Source organism: Molothrus ater, chromosome 15 (genome assembly GCF_012460135.2).
Source record: "Molothrus ater isolate BHLD 08-10-18 breed brown headed cowbird chromosome 15, BPBGC_Mater_1.1, whole genome shotgun sequence".
In the NCBI taxonomy this organism is placed as follows: domain Eukaryota; kingdom Metazoa; phylum Chordata; class Aves; order Passeriformes; family Icteridae; genus Molothrus; species Molothrus ater.
Genome location: NC_050492.2, coordinates 2,960,761 through 2,975,071, shown reverse-complemented (window position 1 = coordinate 2,975,071; position 14,311 = coordinate 2,960,761). Strand labels below are relative to the sequence as shown.

The 14,311-nt window shown below is 46.5% G+C and overlaps 1 protein-coding gene across 2 annotated transcripts in view; it reads left to right on the top strand.

Annotated features, from left to right (window-relative positions):
* Window positions 1-14,311, top strand: part of CYSTM1 (cysteine rich transmembrane module containing 1) — a 67,638-nt gene that overhangs the window by 5,712 nt on the left and 47,615 nt on the right. The window contains exons 2-3 of one of the 2 annotated variants that reach the window (XR_004981109.2): window positions 10,331-11,806; window positions 12,928-13,490. The exons of the other annotated variant lie outside the window; for it this stretch is intronic. The gene's annotated coding sequence lies outside the window, so the exon portion shown is untranslated. Of the gene's footprint in view, window positions 1-10,330; window positions 11,807-12,927; window positions 13,491-14,311 lie in introns of those variants that run through there. 2 annotated transcript variants of the gene reach the window in all.

Below are 14,311 nucleotides of genomic sequence, written 5' to 3'. Positions count from 1 at the left end.
CTCCTTCGTTGGCTGCCTGCTCCTCGTTAACTCAGCTTGTGCAGCTGGAGGGTCACTGTTCCTGGTGGTGTTTGGACTATCTGGAAGAGGAGCCCAGTAGTTTGAAAATCTCATGCTGGGCTTTTTTATATCTTTTGCACACTCATTTCTCTCCCTAAAAGTTTTACTCTTCTTGGCTTTCTCCTGTAATGCGTGAAGAAAGGTGAAGGGCTCTGAATTTTTGGTGGCAGAACAGAGAAACTGGCTGCACGCAAAGCGTTGTCACAATGTTTTGACAAAACCGACAAGGTAAACAAGCGAGTTCCATTTTTATTCCTGATTCCTTCTGCTGTTGCCATCTCCTTTGCCGCTTGCAACAATGAAAGAGAGTTTCTGCCCAGAGCTTTTTTTTTTTTTTTTGTGGTTCCTTTTACTCTGCTCGCTTGCACATGATTTAGCTCACTGGCACTGCAAAATGTGCGTGGGTTGTGAGCGTGGCAAGGAGATACGTATATAGAGTTTAAAGCTAGTTAAGGTTAATTTAAATGGACTTCCAAAATTATAACCTTTTTAAAAGCTCGTATTTCCCAGAGCCTAATCTTTGGGCCTGAAGTTCATGGTATTTTTTTTTCTTCTCAGAAGAGGTGTGTGTTGTGTTGGGATGGCTGGGGGTGATGGCACAGGAAGGATGCTCCTCTCCAGGAGCTCCGCAGCTGGAGCCGGGCTGCCTGCTCTGCTCTGCTCTGCTCTGCTCCCAGCAGAGGCTCCCGTTCGTGCCAGATGCTCCTGGGTCTGCTCTGGGAGTTTCTCTTAGCCTGTCTATCCTCCTTTGCTTGTTGCCTTTCCAAAGCATTTCAGTTCCTGACGGGCTGTGTGTTAGCAGCACTGCAGTCTGGGAGAAAGGCAGCTCACATCAGGGTCTGCAACCATCCCACTTCTTGTGAGTTACAAGTGGGCCACGAGGCTTTTCTGGGCTGTGTGTTGCTTGTTGTTAGTGCAGAACAGCTGCAGATAGCAGAGAGAAGTAAAGGCCAAATCATCCATTTGCAGGGGGTTCACAGTGTTAATTCTCCAATGGCATTCTGGTGATTTCACTGCAATTTGGTTTGCATAGAAGTTGCTGCTGGAGGAGTCCATTGGAAGGGAAAGGATGAGCAGGTCGGTGTTGGGGCAGGCGTGGTGCTGTCACTAACAAAGGCATTTCCTGAGCCGGCAGCCTCAGGCTGGGTGAGGGAGTTTGTCCAGGGGAGGAGCTCCCAGCAGCCACAGCAAAGGTGTTGCGTGTCTGGAGGGTGGGAAAAGGCTTTTGGAGCAAGGTGGGAGAGAGGATGTGGCAGAGATGGATGGCCAAGGTGCACCTGGGCTGCCATGCAGGTGCTTCAGCATCAGCACAGGTATGGCACTGAAAGAAGCCCCTGAGAGCCTGATGACAGTGGCTCTTTGCCACAAGCAGCTGAGGGGCGTCAGGCAGTGGTCCCAAGGGATCATGGAACAGAGGACTCTGAACTCCCCAGCTGGGGTGGCTCTGCTGGTGCCCATCATTGCAGTTTGGTGGCTGAAGCCAGATGAGCATTTTGTGTTTTGGAAGAATCAAAGCATGTCACTCCCACCTCTATAAAAGTAGTAACCGGTTGTGTAGCCTGTTTGAGGCAAAATATCACAGGAGAGGGAGAGTTGAAGTCATACAGCAAGAAACGAGGCGTGTTTTCACGGAAAAAAATGTCAGCTGGAGATTAAGTGAAAAAAGATAAAGATAGAGGACTTTTGGCCTCACTATCTGTCTTTTGAATGTTGACTGATTAAAACAAGACAGAGTGAATGGCTGGATATCCCCAAACAATGCTTCACTGTCCCCCTGCAGATCGATACTGCTGGCGCTCCTTCCCCCAGAGACAGGATCTGGTCCTGAGCTCGGGAAGGCACCGTGGCCAGCCAAGGTGGAGCCTGCTCAGGCTGGCTGTAGATTTTGGGTGCTGTCTTGTTTTGGGTGAGCAGACATCACCTGGGCTGTGGCAGTACCTCTGCAGCTCGAGCTGGGCGTGTGGTTTGGTAGGGAAATTCTACTGTCCCTGTGTGAGGTACCTTGGAGCAGCCTAAGAGCACAAGACCTGATACAGTTTGGGTTTAACTAAGACAAGTTTTACCAACCAGTGGGCATTAGGTTTATCATGCCAAGCTAGAGCTCATGGGAGAGTGAAATATCCAAACACATGTAACATAGCTGTCAGGTCCTGAGCAGGGCCTACTTTGCTGTTGAACTTGGTGACCCTGGCCATTTCCACACCTCCTCTTGAGGCTTGAGTTCATGACATGTGGTGAACCTCTGCTGCCTTTCTGGATCAGCTATCAGCTGGGAGGGGTTTTAGTTTGAATGGGAATCTGCTGGATCTCCCCAGCAGGAACTCAGTCTTAACTCAGACAATTCCTTGCCTTTGTTGATGATCAGTTGTCCATCCTGACATTAGCTTAGCCCTTTCTGAGTCTTGGGCCACATAGCAGACTGAAGTGCAAAGAGGATTGGCTGCAACACTGGCAGTGGGAGCTTTTGCTGAGTCTCCCTGGCTGTGGCATTGAAGTATTTTTTCTTGAAATACTATCTTGAAATATGCAGGAAGCAAGAAAAACCAGCTTCATTCTTTCTCCAGTTTGAGACTGGAGAGGTGAGAGGTGTGGATTTACATCTGCAGCGTGGAAGGATGTGCCCCTCTTGCCTGGGGAGACCTTGGAGGGAGGTGGCTGTTGTGGGAGCTGATCCAGTGTGTGCCGCTGGGACAGCAAGTGCATGACTTGGAGAGATTTAGACAGCTTTTTGAGAAAAACCTCCTTGTGTTGAAATGTCATGCCAGTCATGATGTTGATTTCAATGGAGAATTGCATGTGAAAGTGGCTTGCAAGCTGTGTCTGAAGCCCCGTGACCGTGCTGACCCCGGTGGGTTTGGCTGTGTCACTGAACACAGTGCAGAGACCGCGCAGCAGCCCCGTGGGTGCAGCCCTGGTGCAAGAGATGGTGTCTGACCTGACACAGGGCAGCAGTTTGGGCTGGGAGGTGTTACTGTCATGCTTGCAGGAAGGTCTGGGAGCTGAGCCTGGGCTCTCAGACATCATCACCACCGTGCTCTGCATTGATGCACGGGCCAGCATTGGCACGGCGGGTTTAGGGGTGGCTGCTGTGGGGCTGACCCCCCCCAGTGTGGTTGTGCTGATGTGGCTGGTGTTGAGGCTGTGTCCATATCATGGACCTGGATGGTTTCTGTTGCTGGGAGCTGAGAGTCAGTAAATGAGCAGTGGTTGTTTTTTCTGGCACTGGTGAATGTCTTGATGTGCAACTCAGGCTCAAATTGCTGTGTGCCCATCGAGGCTGGGGCCATTAGAGGTTTGGAGGGTTTGTTCTCACTCTGGGTAGAAAGGTGGCTGTCAGAGGGCAGGACAGTGGTTGTGCTTCAGGCAGGACCTGTCTGTTGGGATGTCTGGGAGCAGCATTGTCATTTGAAAGGCAGCCACCTTGGTTTGGGTGTGGCTGTCCCCCAGCTTGTGCTTGCTCTGGTGTCTCCCTAGGGAATGCATTTTATTTCTCCGTGCTCCATCCTGGTTGCACAATAGTGAGCACGATGTAGGCTGCTGGCTTTATTGCCTACAGTCTGCTGAGGTTTGGAACTTGCCTGGGCTCACCTTTTGCCCAGGCATCTCATATGGGCAGGGGAGCTCAGACCAGCAGCTCCTGGGGAGTGAGTCTGCATCGGCACATCAGTGTCAGCCGGTCCAGGCTCCTCAAAACTCACCTAGGGGTCGAGAGGTGAGTGCTGGGATTTCAGGGACCAGCTCTTCTCTCTGCAGCAGTCCAGCAGAAGCAGGTCCAGCTGGCTCACTTTTGGGCGAGCTGGGAAGGCTTGCCGATCTGTCAATACTTCAAGAAATGCCAGGGCTAGGAATCATGGAGAAAGGGTTTTGTGAAATCTGGTATTTAAACCTCCCACTCGAGTGATGCTGAGGAGAGCTGGCAATGTAGCATTGGCTTATCAGAAGCTGTGTGGGCAGGTCAGCTTAAAAAAAATGTTGCATGAGCAGCACCACAGGTGAAGGAAAGAAGCTGGTGTCTTGTCAGGTAGAGAGTTTAAATGGGGTCAGAATTTCTTTTTATTAAAAAGATTGTTTTATTTAAATAATAAATGACAGTACGTTCACTGTTGCCAGGGGCTGCTGAAGGGCAACCAGGCAGGTCTGAGCAAAGTAGGGACTAAAGGCTTTGAATTATTTTCTGTCATTAATAACTCTGAACTGAGCACTGCAGATTCACATAAAAGCCATCTCTGCTTTCATGCATGTGAACAGTTTGGTTTGTGGATAGATCTGCTGTGATCAGAGGCTCATACTATCTTAAAAAAAAAAAAAAGTTGGCTTCTGAGCTTCACCTATCAATAAAAGTCCTGGAAAATGAGTCCTTGCAGGCTTCTGCAAGGCCATATGTAACTTATCTTGTCCAATGCAAGTCTCTAATTGGCGGTTTAAAGTCATTTAAAAAAAAGAATCTGTTAACGGTCAGTCTATTTTTGGTTTAAAGATGGACTTTATATGGTCATAAAGTAAAATTCCTAGCTTAATTATGGGAATCAAAGTACATTGGCTTAATTGCACAAAGAACTGCACACAAGAGTGCAGAGAGGACACGCTTTGCAAGTGATTATCTGCTGATGAAATACTATATGGAGCAACAAGTGGGGGCATTCCAGGCTCCAAAAAGCATCCTGAGGCCAGAACTGCTGAGCTGCTGAGGAGAGATGGCACCCAGTCCTTGTCCAATCCAAGAGAATTGGACATTTCTCTTGTCCAATGTGGACCAATTCTATTTTTGGAAATAAATCAGCATGGTCAGGGCTCATTCCCACCACAGCACTGACTGCCCTGCCTTGTGGAGACTTGAAACTGGACAGGATTGAAGGGGTGATTTATAACCAAAGCCTTGGTTGAGGAGTTGATTTGTGTTCTGGAAATGCCTCCAGAAGCTGAAAAAGCAGCTATGGAAGGTCTGAATGGCAGAGGATTTGGTGATGGGAAATACAAGCTCCCAATGATTAGGAGATCCATCAAACTGTTTCCCTGTTGGTTGGACACATAAACCTTGAAAGGTATCAGAGTGTTTGGGGCAAGCCTGCATTCTTGAATCTGAGATACCTGGGAAGCTAAACTGGCTGTCCAGGAAGGAGACAGAATTGAGGATGTGGCAGTGCCTCTTCCTAAAGTCTGTGTGTGTGCCAGGAAAAGGCTGTGACAGGGAAGTGAAGTGAGGAGCTGTGACTTCACAGCATTTCCACTTCAGCCCAGGTGTCCCCAGCCTGTGGCATGGGAAGGGGGCAGGGTTTGGGAAGGACAGAGGCTGGTGGGAGGCTGAGGTGCTGGGTCTGGAGGTTGGGAGCAGAGTTGTGTGCACGGGAGGGGCTGGGCCGAGTAAGGAACGGGCACATCTGCACAACAGGGTGGAAACAAGAGACAAAAATAGTTGTTGGAGACTGCTTGGTGGTGAAAAAAAGACCTCAGCACAGCTGCTCTGATTGAAACATGGTGGGGGTGATGGAAATCAATAAGATACTGCATTACCTGCCATTGTAGCAGGTATGTTAGGTCATAAAGGAGGAACACTACATCTAAAAGGTTGCTGTAAAATCTGAGGAAATTGGAGTACTGACGACCAAACAGCCACATTTATGTTGGATATAAATTCTGTATTTTAATGACATGGAGGTATTAGGAAGTTTTCTATTCCAGTCAAAAGGAAAGTTGAGGATTTCATGAGCCTTGGGAAAAAAAACAGGCTCATGCATTTTCATAAACCTGTTAGAAAAAGTGAGTTCTATTATGACCATGCTATCTGGCCAGATTGTTTGGGAGGGATCTGGCTAACATTTTGGTGAGCAAACATATTTATTTACTTAAAGGATCATTTCTTGTAACAGCCTGGTCTAGAGTTAGCCTTTGTTCGGGACTAAAACATAAGACATGATTCAAAATACAATTATTGTTGAGTTGTTAAGTAGCAGTGACCACCTGGGGGTCACTGAGTTGCAGGTTCAGCATTCTCAGGGGTAGAATGTGCTGGACTAAAAGTGAGTCTTTTGTTCCAAAATATTGCAGGGGAGTAGATCAGAAAAATGAAGTCTTAGACTTACCACAGGTACCTGAGAAGGTTACTGGCACCCAGGTGAGGCAGAACTCTGTCATGAAAGAGCAAACAACCCTAAAACTGTTGTTAAAAATAGTTATAAAGGAAGGGGCTTCTGGAGGTCAGGAAGATTCCACCCAAGGACAGAAATCCTGCTCTTGAGGAGCAGACTGGCAGAGCCATGTGGTAGGGCAGGTAACCATGAGTGAGAAATGAAGCAGTTTAAGAGGGGCTTTGCAGAGCTGGGGGTTTTGGGGAGCCAATGCTGTCTGAGGGGCATCAGAGACAAGACTGGGGAGAAAATCTGGCTGGGCAGGACTGAAGACAGAATTCATTTCCTGCACTACTTCATGCTGCTGAAGTGACTCCTCCACATCATTCTGGAGCACAGGGCACATTTGAGAACCTGCTGTTCTTTTGGGTGGAATAAGGAGCCTTCCTCTGAAACTCAAGTGAGGCAGAGATGCTGGAGCAAAGTAGGAAATTCAAGTGGAGGAGCAACAGATGTATCAAGGGGTTTTAAAAAAGCTTGGGACTGAAACACTTAAAGGTACTAACAAAAACAGGGCTGTTAAAAAACAGCTTAGTATTCTCCATGACTAGATAACATCCTAATGTCAGGTTATTCTTTATTTTTAATTAAAGTATTAGTCAGGGCACTGGGAATTGCAGATCAGCAACCCTAAACTCCAGTTTGAGAAGGTGAGGCTGAAGTGCTGTAGCTCTTCAGTGTGTTAGAGGTAGAAAGCAGCATACTTTCTGCAGAGAAAGGGGGTTGGACCAGGTGATCCCTTCCAACCCAATCCATTCTTTGATTCTATGATCAGTCTGGTTTGCTGGGGCACCCACCAGAATGTCTGAACACATTGACAAACATCAGGGTAAAAAGAAGGCTTGTAATGAGAAGAGAAATACCACAGAGTCCTTCTTTGGTTGCAGTTGCTGTTTGTCACTTGGGAAGCAAAAGGTTGACTAAAGTCTGGTTAGAGAAGGTGATTAAAGGCTTCCAAGTCTGCATCTTCAGCCTATGAGCAAATGAGTTCCACTCAATGGTTTGGTCAACCCAAAGTTGCTGGGTGAAGAAAGGTTCATTTTCATGAAACTTTTGTGGTGGACAGCACTAGGTCCAGGTTGCAAAGTCTGGTCTGAAGGGACAAACAAGCCCAGAATACTGGGTAATCTAGAGAAATCTAGATTTCTCCTGTAAAGCAACACCCCCAGTTCAAATTCCTGCCTTGAGCTGGACTTGCAGGTCTGCCAGATCCCAGAGTGTGCCTCAGCAGCTGATATTGTGGCTATCTTCTGTTTGCTTCTTACTAAGGAAAAACTCAGAGGTCTTGGCTTTTATAATGGGCAGAAAGGGAAGGAATAGGAGCAGAGGTCTGGGCAGCATCTTCCAGCTCTTGCCTATGTCTGTCCTTGAGGGGGGATTGTTGGTGTGTGCACATGCAGACCTGTGTCACCTCTCTTCCTGAGGCCCAGGAGAACCCACAGGTAACTGGTGTCAGCCAGAACAACCTTTTGCTGCTCTGGCTTAGTTTTAGGCTTCTTAAAAGTCCAGGAGTCATGGCAAGTACCCTGGCTTCTCCACCTTCCCTGTCTCCAGCAGATTATGGTACCAAAGAGTGAGTGCTTTGATAAGTCATTGGAGTTTGCAATAGAAACAGGATAACTGCAGGCACTGTGAGGCTTTCAGTCAGAGTTTGTATTTAAAGACAAGGAGCAGAGTGGTTGGGTTATACTGGAGAAGTGACCCCAGCCTGGCTGGAAAATTGAGAAGAGCATAAGGTTTGGTGCAGTGAGCATGGGGCTGACCCTGGGACATGTGAGGCACCAGCAACAGGGGGAAAAAAAGTAATCTTTAATGCTCCATCAGTGTGGCAGGCTGTAAGTGAATTGTTCATTCAGGAGGAAGAACTCTGATTGTGGTAGCAGAGCAAATGAAGGGAAGGTGTGTAGCCTGCCACAGGAATCCTGCACATCCCAGGTGTGGCACAGGTCTGTGAGGCTGCTGAGCTCCTCTGTACCACAGCTCATCAGAGCCCCACCGTGTCCCTGTGCTGCTCTCCCTGGTGATCAGGTGGCTGTCACTGGCACAACCTTTGTCCCTACCCCTAGAAATCCATTAGATTGCTCACTTCTAGTTAAATTATACCAGCTGACTTTGAAGTTACTCAATATAAAACCGTCGTGGTATGCTTGCATGATAGTTATTTGATGTAAGACAACAATTTCTTGTGCTCTCTCTTTAGGAATTTGGGCTTTGAGTTTCACTGGGGTGTGTTGTATGTACCCAACTGCACAGGATCAGGCCCATCTCTGTTTTCAAATGTATTTCACATCTGCAATTAGAGATGTTCTAGGAAACAAATTAGGAGATCGAGTTGTCTGTCACAGGCTCAGATGATCATAGCGACTTGTGCTAAAGGCTCTGTCCTCGTAGAGACCTGCACGGCTGCTTTGTGTAACTGCTGTCAGAGCTCTGGTTCTGGTCCTAGTGTTTTTTTATAAATGTACTGAGTATACTTGCCTTTAAATCCTGTTAGGTACTGATAATTATCGCTGGTATTCTGTACATTAGCTCTGTACTAGCATTCACATTGGACTAGGCTTAATAGCGTGAGTGTCAAAGATGACTTGAAAAAGGAAAATTAGTTTATACCCTTTTTGTGTGGTTCTATTCCATGTAGTGGGTGGTTTGTAGAAGTACCAGAAGTGCTACAACTGTCTTCCCCCTTTTACTTGCTGTGATTCTCTGCAGCAGAACATAGAGATTTAAGTCTGTTTTTCCATCCTTTGGAGACACTGAGATATTGTCATGGTGAGGTCCATGGAGATACCCAGAGAGCTGGGCCCTCACACAGAGATAAGGCATCTTTTCCATTTGGTTGTTTTTGTTGTTTTTTTTTTTCTTCTGCTGTCCATCCTCCAAGTTTTTGTTTGGTTTTTTTTTTAATGTAAAAAAGTTATTCCCTCACCTGTCAGTGCAAGATCCTCTAGAATATTTGTGATCTTCCAGAAAAGGTAGACAGGACTAAAATAACTAATGCCAAAAACTGCCCATGGCAAGGGAGGGAAATCCTTGTTTTCAAGGCAAACCCCATCCAGACCTTTTTTCAGCACACCACAAGGGTATAAATCCCCATTTTTTCTTTTCCAGGTGATCTTTAGGGCCAAGTGGCAGAGGGCAGTGTTTTGCCCTCCGTGGGGTTCCGGTGCCCTGTGGCGCCCGCGCTGTCCCGCAGGTCTGAGCCCCCGGCACCCCGGCATTTAGGGAGCTCCTAATGTGGGGTTGGCTTTCACCGTGTCCTCAATTTGGATCCCCAGGGCAGAAAAATTAGGACTTTCTCAGTTAAAGAAAAAACCAAAAGTGAAGCAAAATCTCTGGAGAGTTGTGTTTCCCCACAGCAGTGACGGCCCCTCAGCACCCACTTTAGTTCAGCCAGGACGCCCGGGTCAGTCCTGCTGGGTTTTTAGCCATCTTGACCTCATGTTTGCAAATATTATTGGTAATATAATGCTCTATGTACAAATGTCTGTGTGGCTCATGTGTATGTTTCTGTGGTTCAAGTCAGCCACAGACTTCTGGAATTTCATTGTACTTTGGTTAAATGTTGGACTTTTAACTCTTCTACTGTATGGCTTCTTGATTTCTCTTGTCCAATGTGGACCAACTCTATTTTTGGAAATAAATAAGCATGTAAATAAAATGAATGGGTTTATGCCACTTACAAGAAAATGCTTTATTTAAAATATCCACTCAGTCTTGTATATTTTATGGTATCTCAGGGAGCAGCCGAGGCTCAGGCCCCAGCAGCCTTGTGCTGAGATACCATATTATGTACAAATTCACTTCCAAGTGCTTTTGGAAGCAGACTTCCCATCTCCTGAGCCAAACCCCCATAGGACCAGCCTTGCAGAGGAGGGAGGGGGGAATCCAGAAACACGTAGTTTAAGGGGAGTAAAGGAAACAAACACGACTTTCCTCTCAACACAAGGCTTCTGGTTTGAGGTGTCCAGGTGCCAGAGACACTGCTGGGTGCAGGGATGCCATGGGTCGGTTCTCAGCTCCCACCTGGGAGCACATGGAGATCAGGAGCACGATGACATCTCTTTTTTTATTTATTTTTTTTTTAATTCTCCATATAAACCAATATTTACCAGTAATCCTGTGTTTCTGTTTTTGTTTTTTGGCAGACTTTTACCAGTAAATATCGGTTTATTCCTGAAACCAGAAGCCCTAAACATACCTTTGTTTATAAGGTCAGTTGGCATTTTGTCTCTCTCATTCCCCACTCCCCCCCAGTACAACCCAGCAGGTGGTTGAAAGGTACCAAGTTCTCTTTCTAGTTTTCCTGCTCTGCATCTCTGGGAACTGGAGCCCGCAGGACCTAGAGCCTTCTGTTGGTAATGTAGATTCGAGTTTACAAATTATTCTTTTACCATTTTAAATCCTGCTTTTAAGGACAGAGGTGTTCCCCCCTGCCCACCACGGGAACTGGTAGAAACCCCTAAATTGCTCCTCCTCTCCAATGCCTGCGGGTAGGTCTCTCACTAGCATCTTCAGGCTTGGGGCTGAAAAAATAATTGATCCCAAAATATACACTAAAAACTGCCATTTCTGGTTTACTGTGAGCAGGACCGGGGGAGGGAAGGGTGGGAAAGGAGTTTGAAACTTACTTTTCTCCCCCTTTTTTCCTAGAAAGCAAATGTGACATGGGGAGGAGGGAGAGAATGTGAATGTGGCCCTTCCTAAACTCATTGTAAACTCCTCCTCCAAGGCTGGGAAAAAGGGCAAGTGAAAGATCTGATCCTTAAAAGGACATCACTGGGTGTCTGAGACCCCAAAAGCAGCTGGTGATTTTTAAGGACCCAAATTGCTTTTGGTTTATCCCAAGACAAATTGACTTGGAAATGTTGAAGCCTCCTTTTTCCCCACATGTATTTGCCACCCAAACACTGCACGTTTTGGTAATACCCCAGAAACAGAGAACCTGATGAGGGATAGAAAATGAGTTTACTGCATAGTCCTGGCCAAATTTTTTCTCCCAAGCAAACAAAATAAAGAAATTTTAAAAATCCTCAAACCAAAGCCCATCCCTGACCCTCCCCCAAAAAACCTCCTAAGAAAGCAAGTCCAAGAGGATCTCAAATGCCCAGTCTGGTTGTGTCCTCCATGGTTGACAGGGGTGTTTTGGCATAGCTGCAGCCCAACCATGTCCCTTTAAGGAGCACCATGGCTCATTTCCTCCTCATGACCCCTGAGCTGAGGTTCCTGAGAGCTGATCAGAGCTCCTGCAGCCTTAGGTGGAGTCCAGAATGAGGGGAGCCCTTCCAGCTGTGCACTTTGAGCTGAAAACTACCTTTCCTCCCCTTTTGCAGCCTGGGTGGTTCTGATTGCTGGCAGTTCTGTAATACAACCTTAATCTGAGCAGTTGAGGCTGGTCCTACCTTATCTTCAGACGTCTTGCGGAGGACTCCTGTTACCAGTTTGGTACTCAAAAGCTACACCCCACCACCAGAAGTCACTTTTTGTTTTTTCCAAAGGCAGTGATAGCTCACCCTCTCTAGCTCTAATGGAAAACCTGATAATTGCAATGCAACTTTCTAATAAATTGTTCATATATTCATAATTCCGTTGCAATCCCAAATTGGAGAAGAGATCTGTTAAAGGTATATATTAGTCTAGATTTTTCTTATTGTAAATACTGTAATTTTATAATACTGTCAATATTTTATTAACTTAGAAATATTTAACAGAGTTTAATCTATGGTAGTTGATTCATTTATAGGTTTATGTTGCAGCCAATTACATTCTAATGTAAGATTAACTTTCAGCATGTAAACTTTGAGTGAATATATATTTGGAAAGATTAAGAGAGAAAACTCTCACTCTTAATCTGTAGTATTTATCCCCAATTCCCAGTTGGGAATTATTTAACGAAATATTAGGAGATTTTGAGAGCTCATGAATCTAATAACTGCAGTTGGATTTGAAAACTTGAATTTTGAGATGTACCTGGCTCTTTGACCCTGTGAAAAAGTTCATTTCAGTACCTGACCTCTCTAGCGCAGAAGTCTTTATTTTGAGCAAAGGGACACTGTCAGTTCAATTTTAGTTTCTTGCTTTTGGGGGGAAAAAGAAACCACAAAGTGCAGCCCTGTGGCATGCGCGTGAATTCCTCTTGGCTCGCCAGGGGAGCAGCTCCTCTCCCGAGGCTTTGTGTGCCCGGCCAGAGCAGCTCCGTCCCCGCCGCTCCCGGCTCCCGGCGCTGCCGCTGCTCCCACCCGCCCCAGCCCGGCCCCGGCCGCAGCTCGGGGAGATGGAAGAAGTGCACAAATCTCAAACTTGGCGATTTTTCACCAAAGCGTTTGCTTTTTAAAAATTGAAATCTCTCTCTCTCTTTTCACCTGATGGTGTCCCTTTAGCATCATAAAGATGTTCATGTTCTCTGAAAACCGTGAGAAGTGATTTTCTTTTCAAGGCAGGGGAGAATTGGTCTGTTATTACAACTTGCATAAAAAATACCAAAAATATCTTGAGGGTTTTCACAGGCGTTGGTATTTTTTGAGTGTAAAAGTTAATCTTGATTAGAGATGTGCCAATCTTTACTGCTTTCCTGTAGTGTTGTTACACTTAGGCATTTCAGTTCACTTACAAATATATACTGTAACAGTATACTTTGTACAGATTTATTTAAAATTTATTTGAAAACTGAAATAAAGTAGGCAGAAAATAAAGATATTTATTTTTCATTTGACTATGTAAGAAGGTATCATTCTTTTGGTTTTAGTGCACTGGTGTACCAAGCCTCAGAACCACTGCTTTCTCCAGCTCATAGGATGCTTTTCCAGACTGTGGATACGTGTATGTGTACTGCTGTGTTGATAAGTAAATGCCAACGATGGAGTTCGTTGCTTTTATACATCCCAAAGAGAAGTTCTCCACCGTTCCCTGTCTGTTTTCTGACCGGAAAGGCGTGTGTTTGTGAGCAGTGTTCACGCCAGCTCTGCCACCCCACCCTCACATCAGCTCACACCAATGCCAGGATGGGAGGAGTTGCCTGCGTACCTTCCCCAAAACACCCTGGGCCGCAGTGGCATCGTCAGGGAGCAGTGCAAACCTGTGTCCTTTGGGCTTTGTGTAAAGCAAATGCAGAACAAGAAAAATCGAGATGTTAAATCCATTAGAAAACCAATTCCTTATTGTACAGTAGTATGGAGATCTCTAGTCAACCTGCCATTAATAATAGATTCTTATTTTTTGAATGATCTATTTAAAAGAACAGCAAGCATTGTATTTGCTAGTAAATCTGAAGTGTTTACATGGAATTACTAAATAAATTATTTGATCTAAGATGGCTCTTATCAGTGCTGATTTTTAATAATGGAAATTCGGTTTGGCAGCTGCTTTTTTAGTTCGTGCTGTTCTTTAAAATCTTCCAACGCAGGTTTTTGGGTTTTTTTTTCACTGCATCCTTGTGGTTCAAATTAGGTTCTGAGGAAGAGGCAAACCACGCCTCTCCCTGCAAGGCCTGACAGGAGTGCTAGCTCACATTTTCCAACCCTTTCCATGAGGCTTTCCCTTCACATCCCAACCAGCTGAGATGAGCAGGATGCTCTGAGCCCAAAGCCCTGCAGCACTCACTGCTGCTCGCTGGGCTGGGGCCTGGAGACACAGGATGGGGTTTTTACAGCAGAAAGCTTTGGGATAGAAGTAGAACATCCTCCTGTGAGGTAATGAGTTGTCACACTCAGTTCCAGCCAGGCTTGGTCCTGCTTCCTGCTGTTCAAGGCTGCTGGAACACCCTGTGCTCCCAGCCCTGTCTCCAGCCCAGGGGCCCTGGCTCCATGGGCAGTCACCAGAAGCAGATGAAGGCTTTGGATCATCAGCAAAGCCAAAGGCAAATTCAGGAGCTCTCACCCCTTCCAAGCCCCGAGGGCTGCTCTCTGCCGGCTGTGCAGCCCCCAAAGCTCCCGGAGCGCCGGGGATGGAGGATGGGGCCGGTGCTGCTCTGCCTTGGGGCTCCCTCCTGCAGGTGGAGAGGCTGGATGCAGAAATCCCTGTACCAGGAGCAGCACTAGAGCAGGCAGGCGTTGCAAATGCCGAGTGTGGCCACACCGTGTCCCCCTCCAAGCGCTGCAGCCGCTGCTTTTCTGCCTGGTGCTCAAACCTGG